An 18871-nucleotide genomic window follows, 5' to 3' on the forward strand; every position below is an offset into this window, starting at 1 on the left:
AAGATATTATGACAGAAAACAAAACTAAGGAAAGTTGATAAGCCTTAAAACTGGCCAGCAAATCATCTGGGTCACCCTTTCTTTTCCTCACTAATTAAAATATGTATAGTTTGTTTCCACTATATAGCGCTTATAAAAAGAGCTATGGGTAGAAGTTACTATCATCTCATAGCAAGAGAAGTGTATCTATGCATAGATAGGCAGGTTTCCTGTTCCACGGCATAAACTGAGGAAATAAATTAAAAATATTTCAGAAAGATTAACAGGATTGACTTTATTAATAAATTGAGAGGGATCTTTTTCTATAAAGTATTGCTGAATATTTTCTGCAAATACATAATGTGTAGTTTATGAATATTCTGTTTGTAGTCAAAAAATTATTTTGATAGTGAGGCAGTTGTTTCATTTTTAACAAAACTAACAAAGTTTGGCTTCACATGGATTTTTGTCCTATTCTTTACATCTCCCCCTGCCCTCTGCCTCTATACCTGGTATTAGCAGTAATTTCAGTTGGTCTTTATGTTCCCCTTGGGCACACAGTATTTCTACAGTATTTCTAGTTCCTCCTTTCTCCATCACCAACACTTCTTAAAAATACCTTCCACATTACCTCTGTTTTTCTACCAATTCCTGTTATTAACAGCTGAGTCATAACAAATATTGTGACTGACTCAAAAATGAACTGATGTGCTGACAGACTGGCTGGCCCATTCTGTGTGCTGAAGGGCTAATGGCACGCCAAACAAGACAAATAATTATTGAGCTTATCTGATACATTTTCCTAAATTGGATCATTAACTTCAGGTCTACCAAAATGATGATTTACATTATTTGTTTTCGAGGCTGCTTCAGCTAAATCAGGAGTTAATATTGGCCAACATTGCAGTAATTACTACTATGAGGTTGAATAACAGACACATAGTGCAAATCTATGGCCTTCTTTCTCAAGAAAAGAAGCTTAAAACTGCATTGTTTTGATCGTTTCATTTACAGAAATAAATTGCAAGTTAGTACCCTATAAAAATGCCTAGTTTCTGAGGAATCTCAGCAGTTCTTTTAACCACAGGTAGTTTGTTATTGTGTCTCTGGCTATAAAACTACAAACATTAGTCTGAATGCGTATGACCATTCTTATTCTGCTGCAACAAAGGCAAATACCAGGCGGCAAGTTCAAAATGGACAAGTGGAGGTCGTTCTTCACAGAGCACCTAGATGAGTTTTCACCCACAGAATGCTGTGGACTCTAAAATTGTACATGAAACAAAAAGAGGTTAAACAAGTTAACAGAAGAAAACTAATAACTTACATGGAAAGCAACAAACTCTGCCTCAGGACATCCTGGGGCTGGAAGTCACTGGACTTTGGAGAGGGAGCTGCAGAGGTATCGTTACTTGTCTGTCCTACTGTTCTGTTCCTCTCTAGGCGTCAGGTGTCAGAGACAGCATTTTGGGCCTGATAGACCTTTAGTCTGAGCCATTACAGGTGCTACAAGTGAAATACAAAAACATAGGTTGGCTCTGTCACTTAATAGCCATAATTTGTGCACTCAGTTGTCTTGTCCTTCTGTAAGAAGCTATTAATTTTTACATGAAGCTTCAAAACAAGTGATACTTTTCAGCATTTGATTACTGTAAGGTAATCAGCTCTCAGATTTGGGAATAAACCACTGATAACCCTCCGGTTTTGCATACAGAACTGAGAAGTTCATAAGTATTTCAAATCACCAAAGGAAAGCGCCACTGGGTATCTATTCTTAATAATGACATAGCTACAGAATCAAGAGCCCCACATGTCCTCAGTATAGATAGTCTAACGTACTTTAACTCCACAAAGCTGGTTGGTGACTAGCTGACACCATCACAGATCTCCACATACATTTTCATCACATACATAACCTCTCTATAGAGCTAAGAAAGCTCTTTCAAAGATGACTAGTTTCCAAGCTTGCTGATCCAGCCTTCCAGTATTACTGCTATTACTGTATCACCCTGGGAAAATTATCAGTATTGAAAACAGGTATCAAATTCCTCAACTCCATTATATCTAAGAGCTTTCACTCTTACCTCAGAGTATTACACCGTTATTAATTCTAATGAGATACATAGGATCCCAGATTTTGGAAAAAGCTGAGTTCCCTTTGATCTCACGAGTATATGCACATTATTTATATGCACCATGGCCTGTGACTGTCTCTGGGGCCCTGATCTGTTCTGCATTCTAGAAGTGCTCTTGTATTCACTACTGAGAACACAGCACACCTGCACCTTTGCATAAACAGAAATTGATTCAAAAGTAGGCAGCTTGGGTTCACCTTCCGTCTCTTGAGAGTTATCGTCTCAGGAAACTATCTAATGAGAAAGAAAACCAAAGGACAAAAAACACTTGTGTTGTCTAGGGGAGTATAGTATATTTTGTATTTACCCAGCAGTGACAAGTTACGTAGGAGCAGCCGCAAACAAAAAATAGAAGTCAGTGTTCTTGCTCAAAAAGCATTCAAAACCCTTGGCCCTATCAGGCTTTTGAAAAGGAGAATACTTACAAAATTGGTATTTCAGAACCTTCAGTTACCACTAGCCCAAAATAATTGGCTTATATACAACTTTATCACTTTATTGAATGATTAGTTGGAAATGGCCATTGGAATATAATTTTTAGTTTTTAGGATTCATGGATAGGTAGTAAATAGTAAAGACTTCTCCTCAAGCAATTCCAGCTGCTGCATTTGCAGTGTCTCACTCAGCATTGCTATTGATTCAGCATTAGCTTGAGATTCCAGGCTCTCCGGGAAGCAAGGAAAAACTAGTCCCTAGAGAGCCCCCTTCTTTGACAACAGGAATCGCTGCTTGAACCCTGTAATTCAATCCCTGAGAAGACTGATGTTGTCCTTCAGAAATTTTCATGTTACACAGTACTCTTCATGTGTGTACACATATTTATATGGGAAAAAGTTTATCTGATCAAAAAATTATTTCAAGTAAACAAGTCCAAGCACCTTCCACTCTGTGAAGTCTGCAGGCTGCCTAACAATTAGCAGCATTTTCAGAAGAACTTATCTGGGTTTACCTATATCTACATGGTTGTAGCAAAAAATTGTGGGAAGACAAGACAGAATCATAAAAAGCTATGTAGTGACTGCTCTTTATAGATTTATAGATTATCCCCTTCCTTCCTGCAAAATTTATTTTTCCTACTTTGGTGAAAAGCAAACGAGTGGGAACCATTTTTAATTTATTCCTTGCAAATACCACCTTCTCATCTGTAGCTACATAACTACTGTAAGCCACTGCCTTTATCCATCTCTCTCTCTTTCTCTGTCTCCCTCCCTCTTTCTTTCCCTTTCTCTCTCTCTCTTTCATGGCTACAGAAGATAACAGAAGATGTTCTTCCTTGACACAACAAGATTCAAGTCCAAAATTTTCTTATAGGTAAAAGGAAGAGATTTTTATATGACTATTCTCTTGTAGTTTTCTTGATTTCTAACAAACAGGCCAAAACCACTTCCAGGACAGAGTTCTTGTCAGATTGTTCATACCACTGAGATATTTTCAATGCCTTCTGGGTAATACCTTCATTCTTAGGGAAACAAAGTGTATATTGTACCACTAACTTGTCAGGAGGTTCAGAATCTCACACTGTTCTCAACCTATTCACGACCTTCAGGTGAAATGTCAGAATAGAGCAGTCCATTTTAATATCAACAGAAAAGAGCTGTTTCTGAATCTGAGGTAACTTATTGCCTTCCTAACTCAGGGTGGACTTGACACAATGTTCACTTAGCGCACAACCTCAGGCACTGCTGCAAGCAACATTCAGAAGTAGTTTCAGTTCATCAGGCAACTCAGCCCTTTCCACCTTTTGGAGATTGCATGTTGACAGCAAAATTAGGTGATAGACTGTTCTCTTCCAAAAGTTCTGTAGTGTATTTTCTGCTTCCTAATTTAATAAAAAGTGCTCTTCCCCCCATTTTTTTCACAAAACCTACAGTGGCAAATATTTCTTTGGCGAGCCCACACAAGCTAGAATTAAATGCATGTTACACTTACATGGAAATAGTGTAGAACTCAGTGCAGTTTGACTCTTGTTTGGAGGTCTAACTACTCATAGAGTGTCTGTTCACCTCCTAACAGATAATGCAAGAGCTGTAGTTTATATAAACTGGGAGGGATGAGTACTTTTGTGCACAAGAAACAATTATGAAATTGGTTATGGAACTGATGCAAACATCAGATTATGCTCACAGCAGTTCGTCTACTGGGACAACAAAATACATTGGCAGGCTATCAGTGCAGACATTTTTCAATAGAGGAAAGTGGAACAAAGTGGGCAATTCATGATTCATTCATTGATTCAATTGATCTTTGAGGAGAAAGGTTATTTGTCAGTGAATCTATTTGTGGCAGACAAGAACAAGAAATGTAGATTTTTCTGTTCCAAAGGAGATTGCAGTCCAAGTTCTCTGTAGGATGCTTACTCATACCTTGGTCATGCCGTAAGGACTGCTTCATCCATTAATTCCTGTCTGTTTCCAAGAAAACCAATCAGCCTGGATGCAGCCAGAGACATAGGCTCACAGAACCACAGGGTAATTCAGGTTGGAAGGAAGCTCAGGAAGGCTCTAGTTCCACCTTCTGCTCAAAGGAGGGTCAACTATGTCTTCAGACCAGGTTGCTCAGGGCTTTATCCATTTGAGTCTTGAAAAATCTCCAAGGATGGAGACTGCACAACCTCTCTGGGCAACATATACTAGTGCTTGAATGTCCTAATAATGGAAAATCCAGTCTTCTCTTGTTTCAAGTTATATATGTTGTATTTTGTCCTCCCACTAGGCAGAGCCTGGCTCTCTTTTCTCAGTAACCTTCTTGTAGGTGAGAGGTATCTGCTGTTAAGTCCCCCTGAAGCTGTCTCTTCCCCAGACTGAACAAGCCTTCAGCCTCTCCTCACAGGGCAAGGACTGGAGACCCCAGCCATCTGCTGAATTTGCTCCAGGTTATCAATGTCTTTCCATGCTGTTTGGCCCCAAACTGCATGTAGTATTCTAAATGCAGCCTAAGAAGCACAAGGAGGGATAATTACATCCCTCAACTGACTGACCATGCTCCTGTTAATACAGTGCTAGATACTGTTGGCCATTGTTCCTACCGAGGATCTGTATGGCCATCAAGTTTCTTGGGTTAGCTTTGATTTGTATCTTTTACAAACTGTCTTCTTTCTGCATCATCAGACTTTCTCAGAAACAGGACATAGGCCTTCATGCCATCTAAATAGTTCTAGATGTCTGTCAGAAATTCAGATAGCATGTCAAACCATGGGCAGAACACACTAATGTTAGGAGAAAAAAGCACAGAGGCATTTGCAGAAAGAAATTTATGATTTGGTATGAATAATGCAGAGTCACACTTCTGTGAAATAAATTACAAGAAATATGTATTAATTTCCCACTGTAAAGACCTTATGCCATTCACTTTATTTAGTACAGACATATCTGAAAGAGACGTGGAGCAATGTGCAGAGGTGTCTTAGATATCAGAGACTCACACAGCAACCTACACAAAGAGCAGTGCAATGTTACATGAACATACCAGCTCGAGTCTGAAAGCATAATGTCTGTGGGACATTTTGCCCAAACTACTAAATCCAATCATTTCTACAAGTGTTTCTGGAGCCAACTTAATTTGTATGCCTCTAACTAGGACATTTATGAACATCCTTGAGTGCTTACAACCATTATCATTCACCCATTTAAAAGCATTTGGTTTTATCTCATTCAACCATAGCCAGATTCCTTACAGGTTTAGTGAGCTGTTTTCATTTCTGACATAGGACAATAATGTCTTTTTAAAAGGCCTACAGTGTTGTTTGTAGAAAGCCTGTAGTGTTATTTGTTTTCCTGTATTAGTCTGTGAAGTTTTCCTTAATTTCACTTATTACACCAGACAGGATAATAGAAAACTCTTGGCTGACTTATTTCCCTTAGACAGTTTCGTACCCAGCTAATGCCTCCTTCAAACTACATTCAGTCCACCAACAAAGGACTTCAGAACTGCTCTTAATGAAAGAATCAATTCCAACACATTTTTCTCAAGGCTCATTTTAGTTTTGATGACTCTATATGAGATGACTTGGGGCTCTGATTTTCTTGTATCCGTGGACAAAGCACGGGTACTTGGTTATTTCTATCCTTGACTGAAAGGCAAAAGTATTTTCAACCAGAGGTGATCTGAGTGGTTTGCAGAATGTTTTGGATTATATTGTAAATTGGGCAGATTGGATCTATGAGACACTACCAGGGCTCACTCTGCTGTGCCAGAGGTGAACACTGATGCTTCTCTGAGAACTGTGCTTTAATCTTGACATCTGCCAGGCTCCCTTGTAGATCATCTTTCCCATGAGATATTGCATCAGCAGAAGAAGATCCTGCAGTGGGAACTACTTTCACTACATCACACTCATCAAAAGATGATTATGAGAGGCTGAGTGTGACAGGTTGACCTGCCAGATCAGCCATTGCTTGTAAATTACATGGTACCAACAAATTCACAAGCTTTTGAAGAAATTTGTTGTACATTTGTGGATCCTGTGACTAACCATCCCTAACCTCTGTTTAGGATTCCTATTATACACGTTCACATTATATCCATAGGTTCTGGAGTACAGAAGAGTCTTATGTCACTCTCTACATCCTCAGTACGTGGCAGGAGATCCTAAGGCAGATGGCTTCCTCAGATGGTAGTGGTCAGAACTCTCTGATCTCAATTTTATGTGCACCTAGAATGAAGAATATTAAGGAGAATTCATCTGAAAGAACTCGAGTTACTACACTTTTAGTCAATGATTTTTTACAGCAGATAAGGCAGGAGATCTGTTGTCTCATTTTATTCCAGGAAAAATTACAGATAGCTTTTAAGGCTTAAAGAAGAGGGAGATAAATAGCGTGCTTACCTGTGAAAAATCATAGGCATTATTAGCAGAAGACATTATGTATGGCAAGTTTTTTGTTTATTTGGTTCTAGTTTCTTATTTCTGAATGTGGAAAAAAGCAGCTGCTATTATCTAATATCTTACATTTCCAAAGACACTTACTTTCTAACGAGGCTGTCAATCAAAATATAATCACAATATATGTATTTTTCTTTGAGTATCCACTAGAAATGAGATTATCACCAAATAAAGAAAAGAGACAATATGCACACCTTTGTAAACAATGTAGAACTCAGTGCTGAACATGTATATATTACAGCAGGATATGACAGAAGTTCTCTGAATCTAGTATTTACACCTACGTTTTCTATTGTGGGTTTAAACAATCAAAGTTCCCACTTCTGGGGTTAAAAGAATCCTCCAGTAGGCTTGTGACATTCAGCCTTCCCTATTACATGAGTAAACCGATGAAGCCTCAAAGGAAATATGAATCATATTCCCCTATGCCTCCTCTGTGCTCCTTTCTCCACTGCCTGGAGAATGTCAGGGGCACTCCTAACTGCTCAGGCTCTAGCAGAGGCTTTGAAATTTTGTCAGTAGAGCGGTAAGGACAAGAGCATACAATGAAAATTAATTGACTTATTCCTAGAAATTGATTTTGTGTGCAGGTCACACATCAGAACAATTAGCCTAACTATAAGCATTTAACAAAATCGATGAGTAAACTGGATGGAATAATCCAGGCAACTGATCTGAAGACAAGGCCAAATGCCTTCACTCAACCCTCCTGGTCTTTAATTAGTTTGTATCTTCTCTTTTCTCATTTACCTGGAGCTGGAACAGTTGTTAGCTTGCAATTTTACATGTTGTCACTACTGCTATCATTATCCCATAAGTAGAGATGCAAAGGAGATGATACAGTAGAGCTAACTTCATAGGTGCACATGCACTTGCTCACACTTGTCTAGCTGCAGCCCAGTGATAGCCTTTGTGCACAGAGCATGTGTGCCGAAAAAGAGGCCACAGAGTTTTAAAATGAATGAGTGCTTTTTAATATATCTTGGACAAGCAGTGGTGTAAGGAACAGTAAATTATGAGCAGTAAAATTTGAACCATACAAACTATAGGATTTTTTACCAGGAATAAGCTATATTGACATCCTTGGAAAAAAAAATCTGATAGAAAGGATGTGCTCCAAACAGTAGTGTCACCAGTATAGCCTGGTGCCGCCTACTCTTACTGGGAGGTTTGAGGAAAGCACAGAAGACTGCTGGTACAGAAGCAATCAAGGGAAAGCCATGACAGCATCTGTATCAGCTAGGCTGGGCTGCTGGTTGAGCCAGGGAGGGCCACTGCAGCACAGCAAGGTGAGACACAAGATGATTTCCAGAGGTTTCCTCCAGCTCAAGAGGTTATGTGATTCCTATAATAGAAAGTAGCCTTGGAGGAACCTGCAAGTTATAACTTTTAATTTAGCTCTGGAGTTTCCCTAGGCTCAGCTTCACAGGACAAAAAAATCAGGCCTGTTGTCTTCAAAGCAATAGTGCTGTGCAAGTCATGCTATACAGTGTACTTTCTACTTTCCACAGTGGCCAGTTTGCTCTTCCTGTTTTTCTGGGTTGTTTTTGTCTAAAAAATGATATTGAAAGATTCATTTTGCTGTGAGAACACAAGTACACTAGTAATTTGAGTTTGGCTGGGCTGGGTGGCCCTTTCTGTTGCACTGCTTCATGTCACATCTGATTACACCCTGGAAATAAAGAAGTGCACTAAAATAAATGCATTTCAAATGCTTTCAGATCCGAAAGACTGGCTTCTGTTTTTCTGTTGAATTTAATACGTGAATAAAGCTTTGGGCCATTTATTTTGCCTTCTGATTTGCTTAGGTCTGGTTCGCTACTAATCAGTGACACATTGTTCTTGTGCAGACACTATTCAGAAGCTTCTAATTTTAGCTTTGCTTTAAATTAATCTTTACTTCCTGTTTTTCTGTGGTACTGTACACCTCTGGGCACAAGTCCACTCAGTTTCTTAAGAGGAAAGTAAAGTGAATCTTTGTGAAGTATGTATTTGTGATTAATGTGTTGCATATTACAAGAGAATATATGGACCCTCCTACCAATCACTTGAAAATTACTCTCAATTAAAAACAAAAACTGTGACTATGCTCTACTAAGTTATGATATGATCTAATGAGGCTCTAGTTAGGGTGGCTAGGGCCCCTTTGCTCCTCAGCTTCAAAGCAGCTGCAGGAGCTGCCCTTGATCCCAGAAAAAAAACAGCAACCCACAACGGTAAACCTGACAGGGAGAAATTTGAAGGGAGTAGTGTTTCTGTTAAAGTGAGAAACAGTGGTATTCACATTACTTTATATCTGGGAAGCTGATGCTGACGTTGCTAATACCACATTAACGTTAAGAAGAGAAGAGAATGGAGGAATAAGTGATTTGATCTTCTAAAATAATAAAAGAAAAAGAAAACTAGCAGTTGTGGCTGGCGGGAGGTATACTGTATTGCAGCTCAGTATGTATCTCCTACTGTTTTTTACAAACTATAAAACCCATCTTGAATCAATGTTGTTTTAAAGCATGCTTAATATTAGATATCTTTCTTGACTCTCCTTCAGACTCACGGATTCACTGGAATCTAAGATAGGAGAAGATCAGTTCGATCAGCTAGTCTGTGTCTGCCAACAGACACGGTGTTTCCTAATATTTAGGAAGAGCTTTGCCCAATGTTAAAAAGAGGTATTGACTCAGCCTCCAAAGTCCTCAGGATCTCTTGCCTGTACACTGACAAGTGTAGACTGGTACTTAAATATTTACAGGTCTAGATCAATGGATCAAAAAGAGATTATATGCGATGCATTCTGTTTGCCATCTCTATGCCAGATAGGAATACAGATCTCCAGAGAGGTTAGGCTAATGCATGTTATCAATTTCATCCTTGTTTTCCCCCAGTCTAAAGACCATGATGAATGTTTGGGGTATTTAAATGGTGTTGCGTATTTAACATATAATGACACTAGATTCCTCTTAAATTCTTTACGTTCAGTGGTCATACATTCAATGATTAATATGAAAGTTACATTATTTTGAACTCTGAACCAGCATTTTCCATTGAAGATGCCCAGAATTAGGCTCCTGTAGTCCATGCTCTGAGACCTAGATAAATTGGCCTGATTTTTAAGTGTAATTCCCATGGAATTCAACAACAACTAGAGAAGTTCATATATTAATCAAGTCAACTAATTAGGTGCCTGAGTATATATTCAAGTTCATATTTTAAGTATCTAAAGTGTTTAATGCTCTGAAAGCTTTAGCACAATTACTGAGTTCTGTCTCTTTCTTTCAGATAAAGTCTCAAACTTCATATGAAAAGCATGACACTTGAAATTTAATCAGTCCTATTTCCTGTGCTTTTCATTTTGCCAGTCATTGTGTGTTATAATAGGATGTCTGTAAGGGTATCTGACTCAACAACTGCTTTTATTAATTGTGAAAAAAATCATGATTAAACGTAGGCAGAAAACATCAAAAATCTGCAAATATTTAAGTTTGTAAATTAATTTGATTTTAGCTGTATTCATTCCCGTCTCTTTTAAGAATAGCGGCAACTCATTATCTGCTAGACTTGTTCCAAATAACAGACCTGTGAAGAACAGTAGTTCTAAATACGTCTTTAATGGAGTGTGTGAATAAGACAGAGAGGTTACAGTTACCTAAGGGAGATAGGAAAATGAAAGGTTTTTTTTTATACACACATGTATATATATGTATATGGTTTCTCCATAGATGTCCAGGTCATGTTGTACACAGGCTCTACCAGATCCTGTCCTTGGAGACAGTGGGTCAGTATTCCTTCAGTATTGAAGGAATAAGTTAGCTGAGAAATTTGTAAAGAAAGCAAGAAAAGCAGACATATTCCAGTTTCCTGGGATGCTAACAGATCATGTTAAAATGATGTTGGAGGTGCTGAGGCCAGGGGCTTTTGCAGAACCCTGTAGAGACTGGAAAAGAGGCTCAGAGATAGTTTATCACTGAACTGAGAAGGATAAAAGTAGCTACAGTATGTGTTGTAAGAGTAACTAATTAAGTTCCCAATGTCACATTCCCAAGAAAAGGGCATGAAGAGAAGAGGAGAAAAGAATTGAAGAAAAGAAAAAGAAATTGTGGTCAGAGAATAACTTGGGGCTGGGAGATTGTGATATTGCTTCAGTGTGTGGCTTGTGCTGGATTAGATATAACATAAGCCCTCCTTTCCATTATCTTCCAAATTTTCCATTAAAATAACTGCACTATTTTATATATTCTTGAAATATGAAGGTTGAGTTTGACCATTCAAATGGCTTTTTCAGTGCTAAATTTGAGTAAGCTTGTTAAATAATGTGGATTTCAAATACTATACCTAGATTTGAAATCAGTGTTTTTACTGGTTACATGTACAAATCATTCAATCAAGGAGTGGAAAAAAAAATCATCTGGCATATGTTACTCCTTTTTAGAAGATGAAATAGTCGTTTCTAATTAAAACAGAAACAGAGGAATAATGACCTGCTGCAGAAGTTAAATAATAATTTCAAATAAATATTAGAACATGTTGTGATCCTTTTAGAGGCAGTTTAAAAACAGTCCAGCTTTAAGAAAAACAAATTAATCATAATTATTATTTGTCAAGCTCTCATAATAGTTGTTTAAAGCTCACATAATAATTATTGTCTGTGTTTACAAAAAACACTGGAATCACTTCATTTTATCTTCCATGTTGCCTGTTTCTAGAGTAAACATATCATTTAGTATTATTAACAAATAAGATCTTAATTTCCTAACTACTTGAACTGAAGTATAATTTTTGAAGACTAAGCTGTTGCCAGCTCAATGGATTACCCAAGTTCAGAATCACAAGTGGAGTGTTATCGCTTTCTACTTTTAAGACTCAAATATGACCATGAATTATGGTTGGGTATTTGATCTTAGGTAGTGGAAAGCCACTGCCATTTTGAGCCAGATTCCTAGTCAGTTCTAGCAATCTTCCAATAGGTAATAATAGCATTTTATTTGGGCATGAATTTCCGTATGCTAGTGGGGCCAAATATAAATTTTTCTGATCATCAAGTAGGTTAAGTATCTTTACAGCTTACTCTGTTTGTGATAGATCAATGCCAAGCATCTTCATTAGAATGTGCATAACAATGAAAGTTCATAATTTTACATGTATTGCAGCAGCTGCATGTGAAAGTCTCAATCTGGTTCATGAATATAACCATTAAAAAGGTGGCACCTAAATACAAACTGAAGTTTCTTTTCAGCCATTTGATTTGATGCTGGAAAAGGTGAACTGTGGTTACCTGGAAGTCCAAAATACACAGACTGATTTATTCCAAATAGGGACAATTATTTTTTTCAGCTGTTTTCCAGTCTATTAACTGTTAAGTACGAGGATTAAGAAAATAGCCAAAATAGGTAATTGGAACCTTAAAACTCAACTTTCTTGTTAGTTTTTCTGGTAATGTTCTGCTAACAGTATTTCTCGTGTTGATCATATTGCAAGAGCACATACAGGTATCACAGATTTTAGGGGAGATTTTTTTTCCCCTACAGTGAGTTATACCCTGTATTTCCATCAGTTTATTTTTCATTAAAAAACAGTCTTCACTGCAGAGCTATTTCGTCAGGATCATTCTACTAAAGACTAGGAACAAAGAGAAGCAATGCTCCAATTTCCTGCCAAGCCTTTAACAGCTTACAGCACTGCATCTGTACAGCACATCAGAAGAGGTTTGAAACATCAGTTTGTAGACGTAATTAGAGTGGAAAGAATCACAACTCATCTTCATAAGACCATAGACACTAAGTTTTTAATTAGGTGAAATTTTTTATAAAGTCAACACAGTTTTAGTCCAAAAGAAAGAAACATACAGGCTTTTGGCCATACTGTCATCCTCTACAGAAGCTTTATTAGGTTGGTGAGCTACTGTCAAGCCATCTGCTACAAGCAGATCTTTCCAGACCCTTATTTAACACCAAAGGAGTTCTGTAACTATTGCAATGTGCCATTTGCATCACCTTATAGAGACAGTTCTCTGCTTGTTGTCTAATTTCCGTGGTTTTTTTTTTTTCCTTTTATCATAAACACATTTGGTGGGCAGCCATATTCTTGCAACTTTTCAGTTCTGTTACTAGTTTCTTTATGATCCTTCTGACAGGAATTATAGGCATGTGGGAACAATCTGTGTAGCTCGTGCACAAACCCTTAATGGTACTGAGCTACCTGTAGCCAAGGACAGCTCTGTGAAGAAGGAAGAGCACACTCACCTGGGGTCGCTGGTGTGCCTACAGCTGTGCTGTTAGCATGGTCCTTGGTACTATGTTATATTTCCTCTCTGAGTCCTTTCTTTTACCACTAGCCAACAGAGACAGAGCAGGAGAAGCAGATTTATGGAGACAAGGAATTTACAGAGAAGTTCACCACCACAGATCTGTTTTACATCCCCCCTGCCTCCCACTGCAGTGACGCAGGGCTGGCAAAGTCAGGCCACCAGCTGCTGGAAAGGGCTCCAGCCTCTCCCAAAGCCAGAGGGCAGCTGCAGCACTGCACCTCAGCTGGGAGTCTTCGTAGATATGTCTTATCTCATCCAAATCCCCTCTGCCTGCTAGCCCCAGCACAGTCACATACAGACATCGGACATGCTCGCTCTTCCTCTCCCCTTGATGCTGCAGGCTACTGCTGGTCAAGAGACACTCTCACTCCCCACTTGGCTCCTCTTGGGTTAGCAGGAGGGAGCCGTAAGAAGAAAGCTATCTGTGCTCTGTAGAGCACAGGCACATTTGAACACAGCCTTGCCATCTGGCACAGTGTGAGTTATGTGCATTGTCACTTGGCATTTACAGTTTAAATCTGCATTTCTGGGATTTAGGCAGTTGTGTGTAAATGTTCATGGAAGGATGCAGAAGGGGCAGAGAAGTGCAGTGAGCTTCAGGCTCTGGTAGCTGTTAAGCAAAGTTTGCAGACTGGGAAAGGCAGGAGCAGTTGGGAAGATACCTGGTTCCTTTTGTTTTGTTCCGAGGTCACCTGGTGCAGGAGCTGGACCTGCAACCTTCCACTGGCTGAGGGTTGGCGGTGCTGCTCAGTTTTCCTTCCCCTGCACAGTGTATAGTGACACTGAGACTCTCTGTGCATCTGATTAATGCGTGAGTCAGCAGCTTGTGCAGTCATTCCTCCTCATAATTTTTCAGCTTCACTGTGGCACTGTTGTATTTGTGTGTGCCAGCCTCATTCCAGAGCCTGTGACACTAAGCTCTTAAAGCCCTAATGTGCTTACATAACATGATACGGAGAACCAAGTCAGTAAATTTAATTAAAATGTTTCCCATCACTTCTGACACACAGGGAGAGACGAAAGGAAGGATACTTCTCTTTGAACAGTGAAGAAAAATGTGACGTCCTCAAAGAACCAGGCAAGGAAGTTGAAGACAGCGATGGCTGTCTTCAGATTTTACTGATCTTGTAAAATTTAGGTATTAGACATCTAAAGTGAAGGAGAACCTGTGCTTCTTGATGGCTGAATTCATATTTTGGTTTTGTTTAGCTGTTTTTCTGTTAAAGATATTCAGGTGAAAATAAGTTAAAAAAATCCTAAATTCAGGCAGCCTTATTTCAGGAATAGAGTCAATAGTTATTTATCTAACTTCGCTAGTGAAAATGATATCCCTTTGCATACAAATGCTACTGTAATCATCGCCTTGTTAATGCTCTGGATATAGAACTCTGGAGAAAATACTTTTTGAGGCACTTCTGCTGAATGACAAGTTTTTGAACTGCTTTCACTTTTTTTCTGTCCTTTAATACAAAACTGGAAGTACACCAATCCCAATTAGAAGGCAGCATTCACAAAATCTAACAAAATAGTATTATCTGGGAGACCCATAGATCTCCCTGTGCTCAGAAAGAAAATAGCAGGGTATTTCAACTGGTAACTGTAATTGTATCCTTGCTTTTCAGGGAAAAATACATCAAATACAATTGCATGAATAGAAACTCTTTGCTTGGGGAAATAAAAACTATTTGAAGAATGGAAGTGAACCCTTTCTGATTTAATGACATCCTGAAAATGAAGTCTGCAACCCTCTGAACTCCTATTTATTGCTTCATGAGTACTGTAAGATTTCAAATATTTATCAGAGTGTTTTCAAATCTAGTATAGGACCTACAGATTGTAAGATATTCACTCCTTTATGTCGTCCCAGTGAAAGTCCTCCTTTCTGTCGGCTTGCCAAAAGGCAGAGCAACTTGCTATCCTATAGAGAGAGTTATATTATTTTGTATAGATAGATGACATGATGCTCAGGAAGCAGTGGAAGAAAGATCTTTGTTCTTAAATAGTACACCCTTCCTCACCCTTATCTGACAAGTAGTGGTGTTTCATCCAGTCAAACAAATAGTTCACATACAATAGGAACTGAGTTACTGGTTTTATCTGGTGTCTTTTCGATAGCTCTCCTACCATCCTCTCTATCTGTCAGAACGCTCTCATCTCTCTCAGTGTATTTAGCTGTTTCTTGCACCTACTTCCCTACTTAAAGGCAACGACCTCAAAGTAGGAAGTGAAGAGGTAGCCATTACATATAATGATCTGCTTTTGTTAGAAAAACAGTGAAAGATCTAGTTATTGTGGGGCAGAAACCATATTAGAAACAAGAATTGACCACAATGGTATTATTTGTTGTAGTCTGAATGATTTTTATGGTCTGTGACTAGTTTTTCAGCCTCTCATTCTTGTATGAAAAATACAAACTGTTTTCAGTTCATTTTGAAATAAAGCCTCTTTTTTCTTAACCTCTTTTGGCTTGATAAAACAAAAAATGAATTCTTCACAAATTATTTGCTGTCTCACTAACTTGCACATAGAAACACCAAGATCACTGATCTTGTACATGAAGTCAGTAGCTCTAATTCACAATTCCTTGTTCTAATCTCTAGGAGGCATTCCCCAGGCCCTCCTTCATATGCAGTCAGCTACAGCTGGAATTCTCTGGATAATAGGCAGTTCTGAAAATACAACTTAAGAAATTCTGGTAGCTGTATGTGAAAGAGATGGGCATTTGGTAGTTTTCATAGAAAAATAAATGCCTTTTATTATGCTGACGTATTACTCCTTTTTATTTTGACTATATTTGAACATAATGAGCTCAGTGGAGTCAACAGAATACCTCTCTATACCATCACAAGATGAAAATTTCATTCAGCTTTCATTGTCGTGCAAGATGATGAATAGATGTTCTTCTTTTAAAAAAGATGGTACATAGAGAACTGTCCACTTAGTGTGCAGATTGTGAACATGCTGTCTCTACACTAATTGCATTTAAAGACTTTATAATCTATGGAATTCATTTTGCAACGCCTTACAGTGAAATTTGTAAAATAACTACTTTGTTATCTTTGTTTTTAGAAAATGTAAGGGATGTTATAATAGAACACAAGAATGAAAGAACTGATAATATTTATAAAATATATAAACTGATAATGCCAACTGAGTTTAAATAAAAGAAGAATTGTGCAAAAATTATTTAAGAGAATTTCGGGTCACCTGGGTTATTCACAGAATTAACTATTAAACCAAAAAAAAAGAAAAAAAAATCTTAGAATTAATGTCAGAACAAAAATGTATAATTGATTACATCTTCTCCCCTAGTTGTCCAAAGATGAAACTCTAATTAAATAGTTAAGCATCCAAATAAAAGTAACCTGATTTTTTCCAGGAAGTCAAATACACATAAATAGTACTAAAATAAAGAAAGCTAAGTCTACTCATCATCTTTCATGTGTCGTTTAGATGTCAAAGTAATCACTAGGTCTTGCCTTTAGGGGCCCAGATTTGAAATGACTGATTAGTTCAGCATGTTGGCCTTCTTCCCTGCTCCCCGCAAGATCCTCTGGTTGCCACAAGATAATACAAACGTGTTGTGCCCCAGGTTTGTCAGGTCTTCTCTGATGGCACTGTGAGGTATTTTACTTCTATTATTTTCCAAGGATGTGTTGAGTCGCTAGCATATCTCTACAGAGCCAGATGGGCATGTTAGCTCAAAGTGGTTGGTTACAGCAGTGTACATTGGTACTGGAGGAGAGTATGAGAAATCTGCCTCCAGAATCTCTCCAGTTTGCTGCAAGCCTGGATACTGGCACGTGCTCTGCCCCAGGTGTGTTGTGGAGGAACATTCTTTACTCTTCTTTGAGTGCTAATTTGGTGCTAATTTGTTATATATGCAGCCCAGTGAGGGGAGATAACTTTCTTTTTCCATCTTTCCAGGGAGATTTAGCCCTTACTTTGCTTCCAAAATGCTTTCTTTGCTTAAATGAGCACTCATATGGACCATACACTATCACCATACAACTGGGAAGAAAACTGAATGCTGATATGGACCACTCACAAAACATTTCAATCCTAAGGAAGACTGACACACAAAAAAGGGCATTGTATATGCCATTTCTACCTTTAGAGGCCCTTTGGACCTCTGTCAGGACTGCTAGAAAAGATAAAAGCTGCTAACTTGACCAAGGCAACAAAATCTCTTTCAATATGACAGTGAATATTCAGCAGTTTTGCTCTGTGATAAACTATAACTATCTGGTGATTCTAGAGCAAGCATTATCATTTATAACAATTTTTCCAGCAGATTTTGGCTTTTTGTTCTGATCAAGAGTCATTTGTGAACAGACTGTGTTCTTTATCAGATGTGTGTGTTTGTTCAGAATTTACCAACTGGTTAGGTATTGATCAGAGTGCCAAACCAAAATGTTTTTGCTGTTCTTTCCTTCCTATATTCCTTCCTGCCCTAACCCCTCTGAGGACCGCAAGCAAATAATCCTTTGTGATTAAACTCTTATCAAATGTTAAAACAGACTTTTCTTATCTTTACCTTATGTGTTATAGTGTAGCTCACTTCTATCCGTAATTTTAATGGTGCAGTTTCTTCTTAATTGCAGTTTGTCAAGTCAAATTTGCCCAAGTATCCACTCTGCTCTCCAGAACACAGGTAGCTTCATACCTACTTCATCAGGCTCAGTTCATGGTTGCTTTACATTCAGTTCCTTGTAAGTATCTAATTGAAGATGATATTGTTTAGATTAGAGGCATATTATGGTCAAAACAAAGAGTCACACTGAGTTTCATGAAATTTTGATCTGATCTATCTTCTTCCTCCCTCTAGCTAGGTATTACTTTTAGCAGCGAGAAACATCTTTTGGTTGGGCACAGCAAGGGTATTTTTTGTTTTTTTCTAGTAATCTATGCGTGTATGTACCATCCCCTCCTTTTCATCTCCAAGATGGAGCTGATGGAAACTGTGGAGGATGAATGTGGAGGAGTGCAGAGGGATGGACTCTGGGGGGCAGAGAGAAGCACTTCACTTGTAAGAGAGAAGCACACAATACATTTATTACCATACTATGGTGATTTAACAAAGTCCAATTGCAAAGTGACTTAATGAGGCAAGGTTCACTTGATAGTTTACTGCATGGAGGGGGACAGGGTCAGACAAGAGTGTTAAGGAGGCTCTTTTGCTGAGTCACGAGGCTAAGGATGGATCTCTCCAAAACCCCCCGTCAGAGGAGTAGGGGTGCACCTGCATCTGATCTCAGCCTCAAACCTGGTCAACGGTCTATGTCTAAGGAATATGTGCGCAGTTAATAGGGAGACCCTCCCAGTGAGTTAAGAGGTTCAGACTGGACCCCCTTACTTTCTAAACCCCTCCGCTCAAGAGGAGATTCTGCGGTGCAGCCTGCTGTTGCGCAGGAGAGCTCCACGGGCCCTCAGCTGCCCCCCCCCCCCAATTGCGGGGTAAGGTGGTTGACTCATAGTCATATTTACACATTAGTTGAAGTTTTAGTTGATGCATGCTCCATTAGCCCCTGTCCAGATGTTGATGTCCTTTCTATGACAGCGTGGGAGAAGAGG

At 38.6% G+C, this 18871-nt stretch overlaps 1 protein-coding gene across 3 annotated transcripts in view; it reads left to right on the forward strand.

The window, feature by feature from the left end:
- Positions 1–18871, forward strand: part of GRM1 (glutamate metabotropic receptor 1) — a 188197-nt gene that overhangs the window by 122639 nt on the left and 46687 nt on the right. The window lies entirely within an intron of this gene.

This window comes from Rhea pennata, chromosome 3 (genome assembly GCF_028389875.1).
Source record: "Rhea pennata isolate bPtePen1 chromosome 3, bPtePen1.pri, whole genome shotgun sequence".
NCBI lineage: Eukaryota > Metazoa > Chordata > Aves > Rheiformes > Rheidae > Rhea > Rhea pennata.